Source organism: Amblyomma americanum, chromosome 11, assembly GCF_052857255.1.
Source record: "Amblyomma americanum isolate KBUSLIRL-KWMA chromosome 11, ASM5285725v1, whole genome shotgun sequence".
Taxonomy (NCBI): Eukaryota; Metazoa; Arthropoda; class Arachnida; order Ixodida; family Ixodidae; genus Amblyomma; species Amblyomma americanum.
Genome location: NC_135507.1, coordinates 35,465,495 through 35,480,897, shown reverse-complemented (window position 1 = coordinate 35,480,897; position 15,403 = coordinate 35,465,495). Strand labels below are relative to the sequence as shown.

General features: G+C 44.3%; 1 protein-coding gene across 8 annotated transcripts in view; it reads right to left on the bottom strand.

The window, feature by feature from the left end:
• Positions 1-15,403, bottom strand: part of dnc (phosphodiesterase dunce) — a 699,755-nt gene that overhangs the window by 364,074 nt on the left and 320,278 nt on the right. The gene's annotated exons all lie outside the window — the stretch shown is intronic.

Here is a 15,403-nt window from a genome sequence, read left to right as displayed (position 1 = left end):
AAGACTCGGTGGGAGCGGAACTTGTCGTTCCCGTACTCCGGTTTGTGCTGAGGGAATCGACACGGGGATTCTTTATGTCGCACGACTCAGAGGACTGACTATATGGCATGACGTGACCAAATGTGCCGGGACCCGGAGAAGAAAGCCGGCAGTAAGACCGCGCGGATGGATGAAATAAGAGAAAAACTCGGCGCTCCGTGTTTCTTGGCTGTCATCGTTCCCTCGTACCCGCGCTCGCTTCGCAAAAAAGCATGCTGCCGTGAACAGCGATGTTAGGCAGCCTAGAGTGAAGGAAAAATAAACAACAGCGGACGGAGCAATCGGGTTGACGTAATACAAACACAATTCTCCGTTTCGCGGAAAGAAAATACAACAATCAGGAGGCAAAAGAAAAAAAGAAAACAAATGCGTGTTTTTTATGGCTGTGGAAGCTTGAAGGCAAGTATTTCGGCAGATACTTGTCGTGTTAGATAAAGACAAACACGGAAAGCGAAAAAAATTAACGTAAGAAGTCCCCACGAAAAAGACGGCAGAGTCGTGCCCAAGATGGTTCGTTAGGTTTCCGAGGAGTGCACAATGTTATAATGAGGTACCAGCCGGTGGTGTTTAAACAGCGATAAACTAAACTAAACTCTTAATTTAGAGGTTTCTTGGATTTTTAACGCCTGTTTTGATGTTGTAAAACAACTTCTCTCTATTATATCTATTATCTCATGGAAAGACTAATAGTAACAGCGTCATTATTTTCCCTCATTACGGTCGGTAAAGGTTGACGTTGTGGAAAATTAATAGCAAATTTTTAATCACTAATGAATGGGAGGGGGCGAGAGCTTTCGTTAAGCGATTAGACACGTTGTGAAATTTAATAAAAGCGCTATTAAGGCAACACAACAACGATAGAGAAAAAAAGGGCCCGACTTAATGTCATTTTTTTTTTGCCAACGAATACTGACATCATGCAAATGGGGGTTAACACTTGTTGAAAAACGAGGCAACCGTAGAAGCAGCGAACGCACAAAAGGAACAAAATAAAGACAAACTGACTTAAGCCATTCAGTAGCTGCGGCTGGTGACAGCACCGTAGAGTATGGACAAATGTCAGCTGGAAAGCTGTTCAAGGAAACAAGGCATGCGTTCAAAATGAACATGAAGGACAACGTTTTACGACTCATGCTGTGACCGACACAGTGAGCAGCTTTTCTGGAAACGAGACGTTAAGACACAGGAGTTCATCCAACAAAGGCAACTTGGCAAGACGGGAATAGGAGAGAAAACTGAAGACGAAGCAATATTTTAAAAACGGAGAGAGCTTACAACGAAATGGACCACGTCCCTCAGCTGGCGTTGCTTTAATTAGAAGATTAGAGAGACTGTAGGGTCCCCTTATAAATGCGCTACTTGAGTAGTACAGTCGAGTAAAGGAAATAACACCAAATATGCCCCTTGGAAAGATTGACCCGTGATGTCATGCGTGACGTGATGAAACAGCATGCCGCTGTCATCGTTTCATTTCTGTTTTCGCCTTTTAAATGATTTCTGTGTTTAGCCCTTCATAATTTATACAAATGTTTCAGAAGGTGACACGTAGTATCGCGTTTCGTCCCGCTGTGAAGGATTAATACTTCTCAGAAATAATGTCTGAGATAAAGCCTGCGATCTCATTACTTTCAAATCCATCATTCGTGGAACGGAAAAAAAAAACAGTACGATGAGTCGCCTCCAGTACCTTACGTTCGCGGAATTTTCCCATTTTAACGCAGCCTTGCTTATTTCGGAGTCTTCGCATCATATTTCCTGGACTGCCAATCGATCACAATCAAGGTTGACTCAATGTTAGGGTTTAGGGCACAGTTAGGTGTGAGGGCTCGATGTTACGCGTACTAAACCATCGTGCTAAAGGAAGTATATTACAGTAAGGTAACGTGCCTCACCCGCTAAAAACGGCATCAAACGCAGCACAGCAGCTGTGCTCTAGCAGTTGTTAATAATAATAATAATAATAATAATAATAATAATAATAATAATAATAATAATAATAATAATAATAATAATAATAATAATAATATCTTTTGGGGAAAGGAAATGGCACAGTATCTGTCTCATATGTCGTTGGACACCTTAACCGCGCCGTATGGGAAGGGATAAGGGAGGGAGTGAAAGAATAAAGGAAGAAAGAGGTGCCGTAGTGGAGGGCTCCGGAATAATTTCGACCACCTGGGGATCTTTAGCGTGCACTGACATCGCACAGCACACGGGCGCCTTAGCGTTTTTCCTCCATAAAAACGCAGCCGCCGCGGTCGGGTTCGAACCCGGGAACTCCGGATCAGTAGTCGAGCGCCCTAACCACTGAGCCACCGCGGCGGGTCTCTTTAGCGTGCACTGATATCGCACAGCACACGGGCGCCTTAGCGTTTTTCCTCCATAAAAACGCAGCCGCCGCGGTCGGGTTCGAACCCGGGAACTCCGGATCAGTAGTCGAGCGCCCTAACCACTGAGCCACCGCGGCGGGTCTCTTTAGCGTGCACTGACATCGCACAGCACACGGGCGCCTTAGCGTTTTTCCTCCATAAAAACGCATCCGCCGCGGTCGGGTTCGAACCCGGGAACTCCGGATCAGTAGTCGAGCGCCCTAACCACTGAGCCACCGCGGCGGAGTGCAGTTGTTCTTGACTAACTTGCAAATAACAATCCAGGCGGTTATGTGTTAGGATTGCAGAGAATTTCTCAGGAACTGAGAGTATTGCACCTAGAACTGTTTTTGAATGAAAATATGTCGTTGCCAACTGCACGTGTGACTACTACAGCCTTCTAGCTCAAGCGCGCAAAGAAATAAACTGCGTTATCTACGCGGGCATAGCTGTAACAAACTGTTGGAAGTTTCTTTTTGTATAACTTGGAAATTAAACAAGTACTACGGCGACTGCACGTAATCGCAAGCTCTAGAGAGTGGCGGCTCAATTTCTAAAGGATATTTTCGCTTCATAAACCGTTGAATCTATTAATAATGTTCGGCCGTCATAATGACAATAGGCTAGAGCCGGGCTACAGCTTGTTCTAGGCACGTGACAGATACGGATCCGGCAGCGGATCCGTTGAGATTTGGCGCCGTGAATTGTGACTTCCCACATCGTAGCCATCCCGCCGCGGTGGCTCAGTGGTTAGTGCGTTCGGCTACTGATCCGGAGTTCCCGGGTTCGAACCCGACCGCGGCGGCTGCGTTTTAATGGAGGAAAAACGCTAAGGCGCCCGTGTGCTGTGCGATGTCAGTGCACGTTAAGGATCCCCAGGTGGTCGAAATTATTCCGGAGCCCTCCACTACGGCACCTCTTTCTTCCTTTCTTCTTTCACTCCCTCCTTTATCCCTTCCCTTACGGCGCGGTTCAGGTGTCCAACGATATATGAGACAGATACTGCGCCATTTCCTTTCCCCAAAAACCAATTATTATTATTATTATTATTATTATTATTATTATTATTATTATTATTATTATTATTATTATTATTATTATTATTATTATTATTATTATCGTAGCCGAGAAGAACGGACAGTATCTTCCTCGGAACAATTAGAGGAAAGGAATGCCACGGTATCTGCGTGACTATCGGTGTAAGCCTCAACCACGCAGAGAGAGGAGTGAAGAAGGAATTGAAAGAAGGAAGAGACAGGCGCCATAGTGGAGGGCTCCGCAAAAATTGCCGGGCTACGTAGAGGCAGGCTGGAATGAAACGCGAACATGCAGATGCCGTGTTTTTCTACTTTGCAGCGAGATCTTCCTTTACAACCAGTTTATAAATGTGCACTTCGGTAGGCCACTCACTCAGAAACATGAATCAGGCTTGTTCTACACTAAAGCTTAAAGTACACAAGTAAAATATTTTGTTTTGCTCAGAGGCACTGTTCACGCTTCATTCCGGCTTCACAGTCTCCCCGGGCCCGCTCCTCCGACGGCTGTGAGTCGCTGTAGTAGCTATTCCTACATTGATTTCCTTCCACCTTCGGGTGGCAAAATCCAAATTGGCCACTAGTCTCTATTTTACAGTTGGATTATAACCGCGGTACATTAATGGAGTGGGAGAGGCTTTTTTCTTATCTATTCTATATGCCTCAGTCTGCAATATATATATATATATATATATATATATATATATATATATATATATATATATATATATATATATATATATATATATATATATATATATATATATATATATAGCAGACAAGGTAATGGAAATGAGGGGCTCGTTTGACAAACTTATGAAGGGAGCCAACAGTCAACGAAACCAAGGTGCTTAGGGGAATGTTAAATTTTTTTTATTTAATGTGTAGTGGGATATAATACTTCGACTAATCTATCGCTTAAAAAAAATTACTTATAAAGCAGCACAAAAAAACAACCATGCCGCCGTTGGGATCTGAATCCACAACCTCGGAATATCCCACCGGTGGCATGGTTGTTTTTTCTGCTGCTTTATAAGTAATTTTCTTTAAGCGATAGATTAATCGAAGTATTATTATCCCACTACACATTAAAAAAAATTAAACATTCCCCTATGCACCTTAGTTTCGGTGACTGTTGGCTCCCTTCATAAGTATATATCAAGCTGGGTTCACCACTGCAAAACGCAAAAGACGTCCATATGCTGTGCGATGTGAGTGCGTGTTAAAGATCCCCAGGTGGTCGAAATGATTCCGGAGCCCTCCACGACGGCACCTCTTTCTTCTTTTCTTCTGCCACCTCTTTGGGCGACTCTGGGCTTTCGTGTCGGTAAGCCACCTGCGGTAAGACTAGCACCGGCCATCGGTAAGACAACTAGCGGGTCCTTAACGTGAACTGACATCGTACAGCCAACAGGCGCCGTTTGCGTTTTGCCTCGATCATAATACGGCCGCCGCGGTCGGGACTGAGCACGGGTCCTCGTGCTCAGTGGCCAAGCGCGCTAACCACTGAGAGCAGGCAGACGTGCTCTGTGAGGAAGGAATCTGGAAGAGGGTGCACGCGTGCGGCATTCAGACACTGGAGGAAAATGACGTCATGCTGTCAATGGCGCCAATTCTGAGAGTTTTGATCGGGTGTGCATGGGTACCCTGGTATGATGGTCACGAATGATGACCATCATAAGATGGCATGATGGTTTTGTCTTAATAAATGATCCACTTACGTTATAGCGTAAATATAATACTTGTATATTGTACTTCTCTCCCCCTATCCTTTCTGCCTGTCCCTCGCCTCTTTTACTTCATTTTCCCAGTCTGCCTGCTATGCCTTTATTTCCTCTGACTCGGGTCAGATGCTTCCCGCAGCGATGACAGATGCCGGGGCTAGCAAAAATATTTCCCTTGCTTTCTTATTATTTTAAATAAACGATTTACTACCACTCCGGCCCCGCCGCGGTGGCCAAATGGTTGATCATCCGCCTCGCATGCGGGAGGTGCGGGGTTCGTTCCCTAGTACCGCCGGGTACCCACCGGTGTTAGAAAGGGCAAAAGCTTTGCCCTCGTCTGGTGCTCGGCTTATTTAGGGTGAAATGCTTGGGAAACGGGTCTTTGACCCCACCTTGAGAAGTCGAAAATACCTTGTGCCATGGCACTGTTTGGCCATAGATGCCCTTGCGTCATAAAAATCCGTAATCATCACCTAAGAGCTTTGACCGAGTGTGGATGGGTACCCTGGTATGATGGACAGAAAACCTATCTGCGTGATGAGAGAACGGTTGGTTACCCTGGGTGTGGTCTGAGAAAGCCTGCTGGGCGCGTTTGGTAAAAAAGAGCAAATGAACGCTAGCTCAACGGAGCTTCTGCTGTATAGAGGCAGCTCAGATGAGCCTTGTGCGCCAAGGTTATTTTACAGCCTGTTTACGTGAGACGGGTAGACAAAACATGCGGTACAACTCCACTCCCATAGCTTACATCTGAGCTTGTAATCTTTTAGTGTCTGATGCCTTGAACCGTTCACGTTTATTTTATGCTTTCACTTGTTCAAAACTCCATGTCTCCTCATTTACTACGTATTTATTTATTGTAGGTGTTACTGCAAAACTTTATTATAGTCACATTTGATGTTTATTTTTTCAGTTCTTACCGCTGTCCGAAACTACAGGAATAGCCTGTTTGCTTCGGCGCTGTGTATAGTCAAGCAGTGAATAACAAGCTCGTGAACGTTTAGGCGTGTGTTATTCTTTGATACTTTGTGTTTTCAAAGTGGATAAGTAGTGCTCTATGCATTACAGCCCTTATAATAAATAGAGCAATGGCGTTGGCGTCTTGCAGTACCCGTCGTTCGCGGACCCGTGTGGCTCACTCACTCACTCACTCACTCACTCACTCACTCACTCACTCACTCACTCACTCACTCACTCACTCACTCACTCACTCACTCACTCACTCACTCACTCACTCACTCACTCACTCACTCACTCACTCACTCACTCACTCACTCACTCACTCACTCACTCACTCACTCACTCACTCACTCACTCACTCACTCACTCACTCACTCACTCACTCACTCACTCACTCACTCACTCACTCACTCACTCACTCACTCACTCACTCACTCACTCACTCACTCACTCACTCACTCACTCACTCACTCACTCACTCACTCACTCACTCACTCACTCACTCACTCACTCACTCACTCACTCACTCACTCACTCACTCACTCACTCACTCACTCACTCACTCACTCACTCACTCACTCACTCACTCACTCACTCACTCACTCACTCACTCACTCACTCACTCACTCACTCACTCACTCACTCACTCACTCACTCACTCACTCACTCACTCAAACCCTACAAGGATTCTCTAACGTACACAGGTAGCTTACTTTATAAACCCATCCTGTATTTTTTCCAACAATAAGTTGCGCAATTTTTTTGCAGAGTACGAATATCTAGTGGGAAGCGTTAACACAAGTGCAAGACAAGCATATTATGATTCACTTCCTGTGTGACATGCAGCACAATAGAAGACTGATGCGGCCGCACTTCCGCTGTCGCTGTCATCTAACGTAGAACACTTTATCCCTGCCAGCAACAAGCGAACACCGTTATATCATGGACACGCAGAGACGACGGCGTCTCTTTGGGTGAAAATAAAGCCCGCGCCTTGACATCAATAGAGCGGCCGTTCCGGTAGGCAGGAATAAGGCGTGATAAAGCGTTTCCGTTACTCGCTGAGGGCAACAAATCTATATGGTTTAGTTCAGGGAATGCCATTTGTTCTCACAGCAACGTAGTCGCTGCAGCTGTAAATCATACCGTGCGGTCAAGCCGTGCCAAAAAACATCGCGTGTGTGGTAGTGCAATCATTAATAGCCGATACTTAGATGCTATACAAATATATTTCATTATATACTACAGAATACCATGCTCTGTAGTATTATATAGCATGTAGTGGTGCACTCCATTGAACTGTAATGTGTCATGGAGCTTCAATGACTGATTTTCGTCAACAGAATATGAGTTTGCGGCTTCCATTCCTGCTGTCCCGGTTGCATTTCGATGGAGGCAAGATGCAAAACACCGGTGCGCTGAGATTACAGTGTACATTATCGAGCCATCAAAGGTGGTATGAAAGAACACGTTACATAACCGCGACGGAAACGCTATAACGAACCCCAAAGAGTATATTAACGAAGCGTCAGAGGTGTAGCTTATCACAATGGCGTCCCTTAAACGCAGTGTTAATGTCAAGCCTTTTGAAATCATTTTAGCATCATTATATCTGAAACCATATAGCAGTAGCCTTACAAAAATTTCTTCAGACAGTCTACAGACTGTCCACAGAGTTCTGCTTACAATGTCTACAGACGAATCTCAAAAACATTCTATAGGCAATACAAATTCTATTCACAGTCTATAGACAAACTATAGATTTATGGCCGCACACTGAGTAGACTTTTGTCTATAGACAGGCAGTGTTTGGACTATGAAGTGATAAAAAGAAATATCAATAGGAGGGCAATAGAATCTATAAGAAACCTATAGATTGTCCATGAATAGACAAAAGTAAATTAGCCGCCGCGGTGGCTCAGTGGATATGGCGATCGGCTGCTGACCCGAAAGACGCGGGCTCGATCCCGGACGCGGCGGTCGAACTTCGATGGAGGCGAAATTCGACACCCATGTACTGTGCGATATCAGTGCACGTTAAAGAACACCAGGTGATCGAAATTCCCGGAGCCCTTCACTACGGCGTCGCTCATAGCCTGAGTCACTTTGGGACGTTAAGCCCTCATAAACCGTACACAACAGTAAATATCAATAGGAAGGCAATGGAGTCTGTAAGAAGTCTACATAATCTATAGACCATTTTCATAAGGATAAGTAATTCCGGTTTAGAGATCCCACATTCTCAAACTCTACAGCCCCGTGTCAGCACAGCCCAGGGAGTGAACTTTTTTTTAATTCGTTTTTGAAGAAAGGAAATGGCGCAGTATCTGTCTCATATATATATATATATATCGTTGGACACCTGAACCGCGCCGTAAGGGAATGGATAAAGGAGAGAGTGAAAGAAGAAAGGAAGAAAAAGGTGCCATAGTGGCGGGCACCGGAATAATTTCGACCACCTGGGGATCTTTAACGTACACTGACATCGCACAGCGCACGGGCGCCTTAGCGTTTTTCCTCCATAAAAAACGCAGCCGCGGTCGGGTTCGAACCCGGGAACTCCGGATCAGTATCCGAGCGCCCTAACCACTGAGCCACCGCGGTGGGCAAAGGTGAAAACGAAAATTGAGGACTGAACTTTTTTTTAATTCGTTTTTGGAGAAAGGAAATGGCGCAGTATCTGTCTCAAATATATATATATATATATATATATATAGTTGGACATCTGGACCGCGCCGTAAGGGAATGGATAAAGGAGAGAGTGAAAGAAGAAAGGAAGAAAGAAGTGCCGTAGTGGTGGGCTCCGGAATAATTTCGACCACCTGGGGATCTTTAACGTGCACTGACATCGCACAGCTAGCACACGGGCGCCTTAGCGTTTTTCCTCCATAAAAAACTCAGCCACCGGGGTCGGGTTAGAACCCGGAAACTCCGGATCAGTAGCCGAGCGCCCTAACCACTGAGCCACCGCGGTGGGTAAAGGTCAAAACGAAAATTGAGGAGTAAACTGCAGGCCTCGATCAATTTTCGTGCAACGAAACCTCAAGCCTTCTCATTTCCCGCGTTTGAAGTGATCTTACTTTTTTGTTCCCCCCACGTGAACTACCACGTGATATAGGACTGCTGTTTGTTAGTGCAGCGTCAGCGGGTGCTCACAGTCGCGTACAACGGAGTACCGTTGTTTGCGCCAGCAGTTCGCTGTAGCGTGGCCGTTCCCCCCTGGCCGCGTTAAAAATATTAGCCGCAAGTGCGCGCTTGAGAAAACATCGCTAGAGCGATCAAACCCGCTGTCTCTCTCTCTCGCGCGCGCTCTATTTTTCCACCTTTTTTTTTTGTAATTCCCCTTCTGGCCTCTGTCGGTGCGTGGCATTTGACGGCACAGGGTAGTAAACACGACCCCCCCACCCCCTCCACACCCACCTCTTCGGCAGCGCAGGGGGGGGGGGGGGGGGGGGGGGGGCTGGACAGAAACCAGCGTCGATCAGCGCGGCGACGTGCATCGGTTAAGTTATGAGCTGTTTAGGTGAGGTACCACGAGCGCCTGTCAGCATATAAACGCCCCGCTGCGCCGAACGTGCACCGAATGAAGTAAGGGTTAAGCGAGTTCGGCGGAAGTCTTCATATTTCATGCGCGTTTACACAAGTGGTTGGTTATGCGGGGGATGTAACTAAATAAACGCGATGAAATGTGCAACTGCGACGCCTAGGCACAGCTTAATTTGGAGCGCTGTACGTGGGACAGCGGATTATCCGAATTTTTGAAGTGCCTTCCCAGTTGAAGAATACGACAGCGCTGGTCCCAAGATACAACAGAAATCTTTGTCGTTCTGGCGTTACGACAGACTTTTCTGTAGTATTGTGAACTTGTCTGCTGTCGCGACAGAGCTGGCTCTGTCGTTACGACAGGAGGCTGCTCAATACTACAGAAAACCTTGTTTTTACAGTTCCCGGGTTCGAACCCGACCGCGGCGGCTGCGTTTTTATGGAGGAAAAACGCTAGGGCGCCCGTGTGCTGTGCGATGTCAGTGCACGTAAAAGATCCCCAGGTGGTCGAAATTATTCCGGAGCACTCCACTACGGAAACTCTTTCTTCCTTTCTTCTTTCACTCCCCTCCTTTATCCCTTCCCTTACGGCGCGGTTCAGGTGTCCAAAGATATATGAGACAGATACTGCGCCATTTCCTTTCCCCAAAAACCAATTATTATTATTATTATTACTATAAGAGTTTCCGTTGTCTGGCCCAAAACTACTGCAGCGACATCTGTTGTGACAACAAAAAAAAAATTCTGTTGTGTTTTTCGATATGGTTACATGACTACGATGGTGGAATGCTCCAACTTCCGACCGATGTTTCATCTAGCCGCTACTTTACTCTGAAAAATATGTATAAATACATATACTTATCTTGTACAGGCGAATTTAATAAAAAAAGTTATTAATTGCGTGGCCTTGAAACGCGTTTTTCCTCATTGTGTTGGCGCAGACGCGTGGCTTCACAACAGTCAGGTTGCCGTAGATGAATGTTAGTTTGGTTTGCTGCCGACTGTCATAAACGATCGTGCTCAAGCCGTCGGGACCTCCGTGACCTTCATGATGAAATTGGGGGCTCAAATAATACGGAGACACAGAAAGAAGACAACAGGACGAGGGCCCCTCTTTCTCTGTCTCCATTTTGTTTCGTCATGAACAGCTTCCAACTAGCCCAATTTTCTATTCCGTGACCTTCGGCTATACACAAGAAAGTAACAATAGAAGAGAGGAGTTTACAGCATTTGTTTTACTTGCTACACAGGTGTTTTTATTTACAGCACGACGCTAACCGCGCACAGGAGGCTGTTGTAGCAACTGCGGCGAAATATGCTCGAGAAGCTGCGGTATGTCAGGGGAGCGCATTTTCAAAATTAATGCGATCATTAAAAGTTAACGCAAGAACTTTTCATACGTGTTTGTTGACATAGCATGCGAGGCGCTCACAATGTTACGGAAACGCATAAAGGAAACGCACCTCCCAGCAGTGAAAAAAAAAAGCAACCCGACAGATCTCACACATCAGACAAATGGAGGACGAATATTGCACAGAATGAGCATGCACGCTTGAATTATTCAGGAAAGCTGCCCTTACAAAAACGGTCTCTAGACAGTCGATAAACTTCTTATAGAATCTATTGAGTTCCTATAGATATTTCTTAACATTAAGGACCAGCTCGAAACGGACAACGGACCTAGGAAAGAAAAGACACGGGCGCTGTCCCTGTAGACTGTCACAGACAGAAGTCTAATAAAAGTGTATGGCCATAAATATACATATATATATTGTCCATAGACTGTTTATAGGATTTGTATTGCCTATAGAGTGTTCTCTGAGGTTTGTCTATAGACAGTCTATAGAGTTTATAGACAGAAGTTTGTATATAAAGTCTATAGACTCTCTTTAGAGTCTCTATAGACTTTATAGACCGAAGTCTATGGACAATCTATACACTATCCAAATACATTTTTTAAGGGAGCATGAAGATTAGGGTCGGAGAACAGAAGTACACAGTATGAGCGCCAACTCTCCGAGTTATCCACTAGCTTGGGTTGCAATTTAGTCAATTAGGAGGATTTCGAATAAATAAGAAGTGATGTAACACCCTCCCCCACTCGTCTTAGTAGTAAAAGCGACGTCATTGAGGTGCCGTTGACTCTGCCGTACATGAATTTCGTGGATAGATTAAGCGATGTGCAGATAAAGACATTTATTAAAGGGCGCCACTTTGACACTAGCGCAGGTTTTGTCCGAGGCTTTTATTCATCCAGGAACATCTATATTGCACAGAGTAGCCTGCACGTGTACACATAGACGCACATATAGATGTGTGTGTGTGTGTGTGTGTGTGCGTGCCTATATATAAATACAGATCAATCAGTATTAATCATCCACTGATCAGCACCAAAAATTTTAAAAATACTAGAGACATTCTAGTTTCTACGCTAAAGATACCAGCAACCGAAGCCAAGGTGCATAGGGGAATGTTTCTAGTAATATTTTTAATTTCCGGTGCTGATCAATGGGTGATTAATACTGATTAATCTGTCGTTATAATTACAATTAATTATAAAGCAGAAGAAAAACAACCATGCCGCCAGTGGGATCAGAACCCAAAACCGCCGAATTTCGCGTCCGGTGCTCTACACCAACTGAGCTACGGAGACAGCTGTCCAATCTTCGGCTTGATTACATACGCAGTAAGGCAACGACATTGATTTTAGGTGTCGTTGACTCTACGGTCTATGAATGTCATGGCTATATATATATATATATATATATATATATATATATATATATATATATATATATATATATATATATATATATATATATATATATATATATAAATATATATGCGTAAATCTTACATAGGCTTGCTTGAGTCGTCAATTCTAAGGCACGTTTCTCCCTCAGATACGCCCGCGCGTCAGTACGGAGGCTCATTTCCATGCTTCGCATCGCCCCATAATCTCCCCTTTCCCGTCGCGGTGCATTGATATGCGCCAGGGGTGGTTGCCTACTCCTTTCCCATAATACAGATGATGCGGGATGCTTCGGCGTCCAAGCACAAAAGGAAGGCTCGCCCCCGGCGCCACTTTCATTACTGGCTAGCTCCTGACTTGCACTGAGTCAACCTCGAAAGGAACGCATCGTGATGCAGCCGGCAGTATTTTATCGCGCAAACTTCGACGCGTCTTGACGACGCCCGACTGCGCCACACAAAAGAAATTGTCTGCCTTGAGTTCTTCCGATTTATCATGAGAAAGAAGTTGTTAGCTTTCCTACCTCCCTTATAAAAGTGGACTATAGTCTATATACTGTCTATCGAAAAAAGTATACTAAAAGTGTACGGCAATAAATCTATAGACTGTCTATAGGATTTGTATTGCCTATAAAATGTTCTCTATAGTTTGAAGTTTAGTTTATTTCTTAAAATGCGTGAGAAATGCACGCAGTATTTGATCATACAGAAAGAGGTCCCATAGCAATATGCTGTAATGGAACCTCTTATAATAAAATGGATAAACTAATGAAATTTTTATCAATAGCAACCGCGAACAGTAATGAGTTAAAGGATATCAGGTACACACTACCACATATTAGTTAAAAGTACATATTGAAACACAATACCAGAGATGTCACCGATAGGGGAAACGCAAAACAATAAAAAAACAATTAGCCTAGCAGTTGGAAAAAAATATATTAAGCTAACGTTTAAATGACAACAAAAATGAAGCTATTTTAAACTCATAAAGAAACGAATTCCAAAGTTTGACGAATGAAAATCCATCTATACGATGAGGGTTAGTATACAGAGCGTCTACAGATTTTATAGACATAAGTCTATGGACAGTCTATAGACTGTCTCAAGAAGTTTTTGTAAGGGCTGGTTCTAGGACTAAAGGAAGAGCACCTCCAGGATAAGGTATACGGTGGCCTGAATACGATGCTGATATCTACGTGAAAGCTGTCAAAATGTTCTGTAATTATCGTGATCGGCATGACCCGAGTTGAAACCAATACACGACAGCGCGTTTCTACGGCAGAGCTGTTGATGAAAACTTAATACAAGGCTAACTTCGCGAGTAATCATCGCGGACGTAAACTTCAATAATTTGACGCAGCGGAACCATTTGCCGCTCTCCGCGCAAGGTTGTTCCTCCGGTATGGACTGCTGTGTGTGCGCCCTGTATTACCAGCGGTAATACAGGACGTACTGTAATACCAGCACGTCCTGCATTATCAGCGGTAAAACAGGACGTACTACGTCCACTGCTTATGGACGAGTGTGACGCTGGTGAACACTCTCAAAATTAGGCCGCACGTAAATTTAAACACCCCAGAAAAGCAAAAAGTTACTTCTTTCACTCCCACCTTCTTTCCTTCCCTTACGGCCCTGTTTGAGTGTCCACTGAGATGTGAGACAATTACTGCGTCATTTTCTTCCCTCAAAAAAAAAACAAACAACAAACAATTTTTTACATATTTTTTGAAAGCCGTCACTGTAGATCAGTTGGCAGAGCACCGGACACGTAATTCGGAGGTCATGTGTTCGGTTCCCACCGGTGACATGGGGTTTTTTCCTTTGCTTTTCTGATCAATTATCTAAGCGATAAAATATTCACGAATATTCTTCACTGATCAACACCACAAAATAAAAAAATTCCCTATGCTTCTTGGTTTCTGAAGGCATTGGTTATCCTACTATACTTATTATTATGGCAAACGAGGTGCAGTACGGGTGGCCGGAAGGCAAAAAAAAAGATGTGAGGAACGCTGGTGTTGCTTCCTGAGCGCCATATCCTGGTAAGACCCGACCAATACTTCAGTTTGTCAGCGTTAATCCAAATTCATTTCTCGAGTCTAGGTATTCTCAAGAATGAAGGCACAATTTTTTTGCAGGCATATATGCAACGTTAATTTCCTCTACGAGGTTTCTCAGCAGCCTCTGCTAAAGGCCTCCGTGGCTTCAGAGGCACGTAACAACGTCTTGTGAGGTATATATAGTTCAATACATGCACGGTGGAATGCTTATTAAAATGAAAATTACAAATAATCTGAAGGTAAACGCTGGAAACTAGAGAGGTGGCTGGCAGCAGGATTCTGATTTAGACAGAGCAACGAGCGTGTAAAGCTGCTTGAAGTGCCACTACTGTTGCGCAGTTCTTGAAAACCTCACTGCCTGGGATTACAGTCAGTACTATCTGACTTCCAATAGCGCTTAGGCTGCAGAAGCAATGTACTTATAAAAAAGCCCTTGACTGAAAAATTTGCAGTATAATTTTCTAAAGTACGCGGGGTCTAACAATTATGTAAGAGCGTGAGTACTGCAGACAACAATTAACGAAAAACTGCTTATACGCCGTGAGAAAACCTGGACTGTTGCCGATTATTCCGTACACAGTTTGTAAACTGCCTTCTTGATAAATTCTTAACGGAGCCGGTGAAACATTCACAGCAGTTTGTCAGCAGACTAAGACGCCTAACAAATCATATTTTTTTACGATAAGTAAAAAAAAACCACGCAAATATTTCCTTTCTGTGCGAGAGCGAAGTATAGCGGCAGCGAATATTTCCTCTAGAGACCCCGGCAGTGAAATATTTGTCCAAAATATTAATCAACGAAATCGCAGGTGCGGCCGCTATGAATGCGGGTTCAGTGCCGTAAAAAGACCTTTTTGAAACGCATTTAGAATATATAATACTATCTAACGAGTATGTTCAAAATCACATCGTTGAGTTCCTTT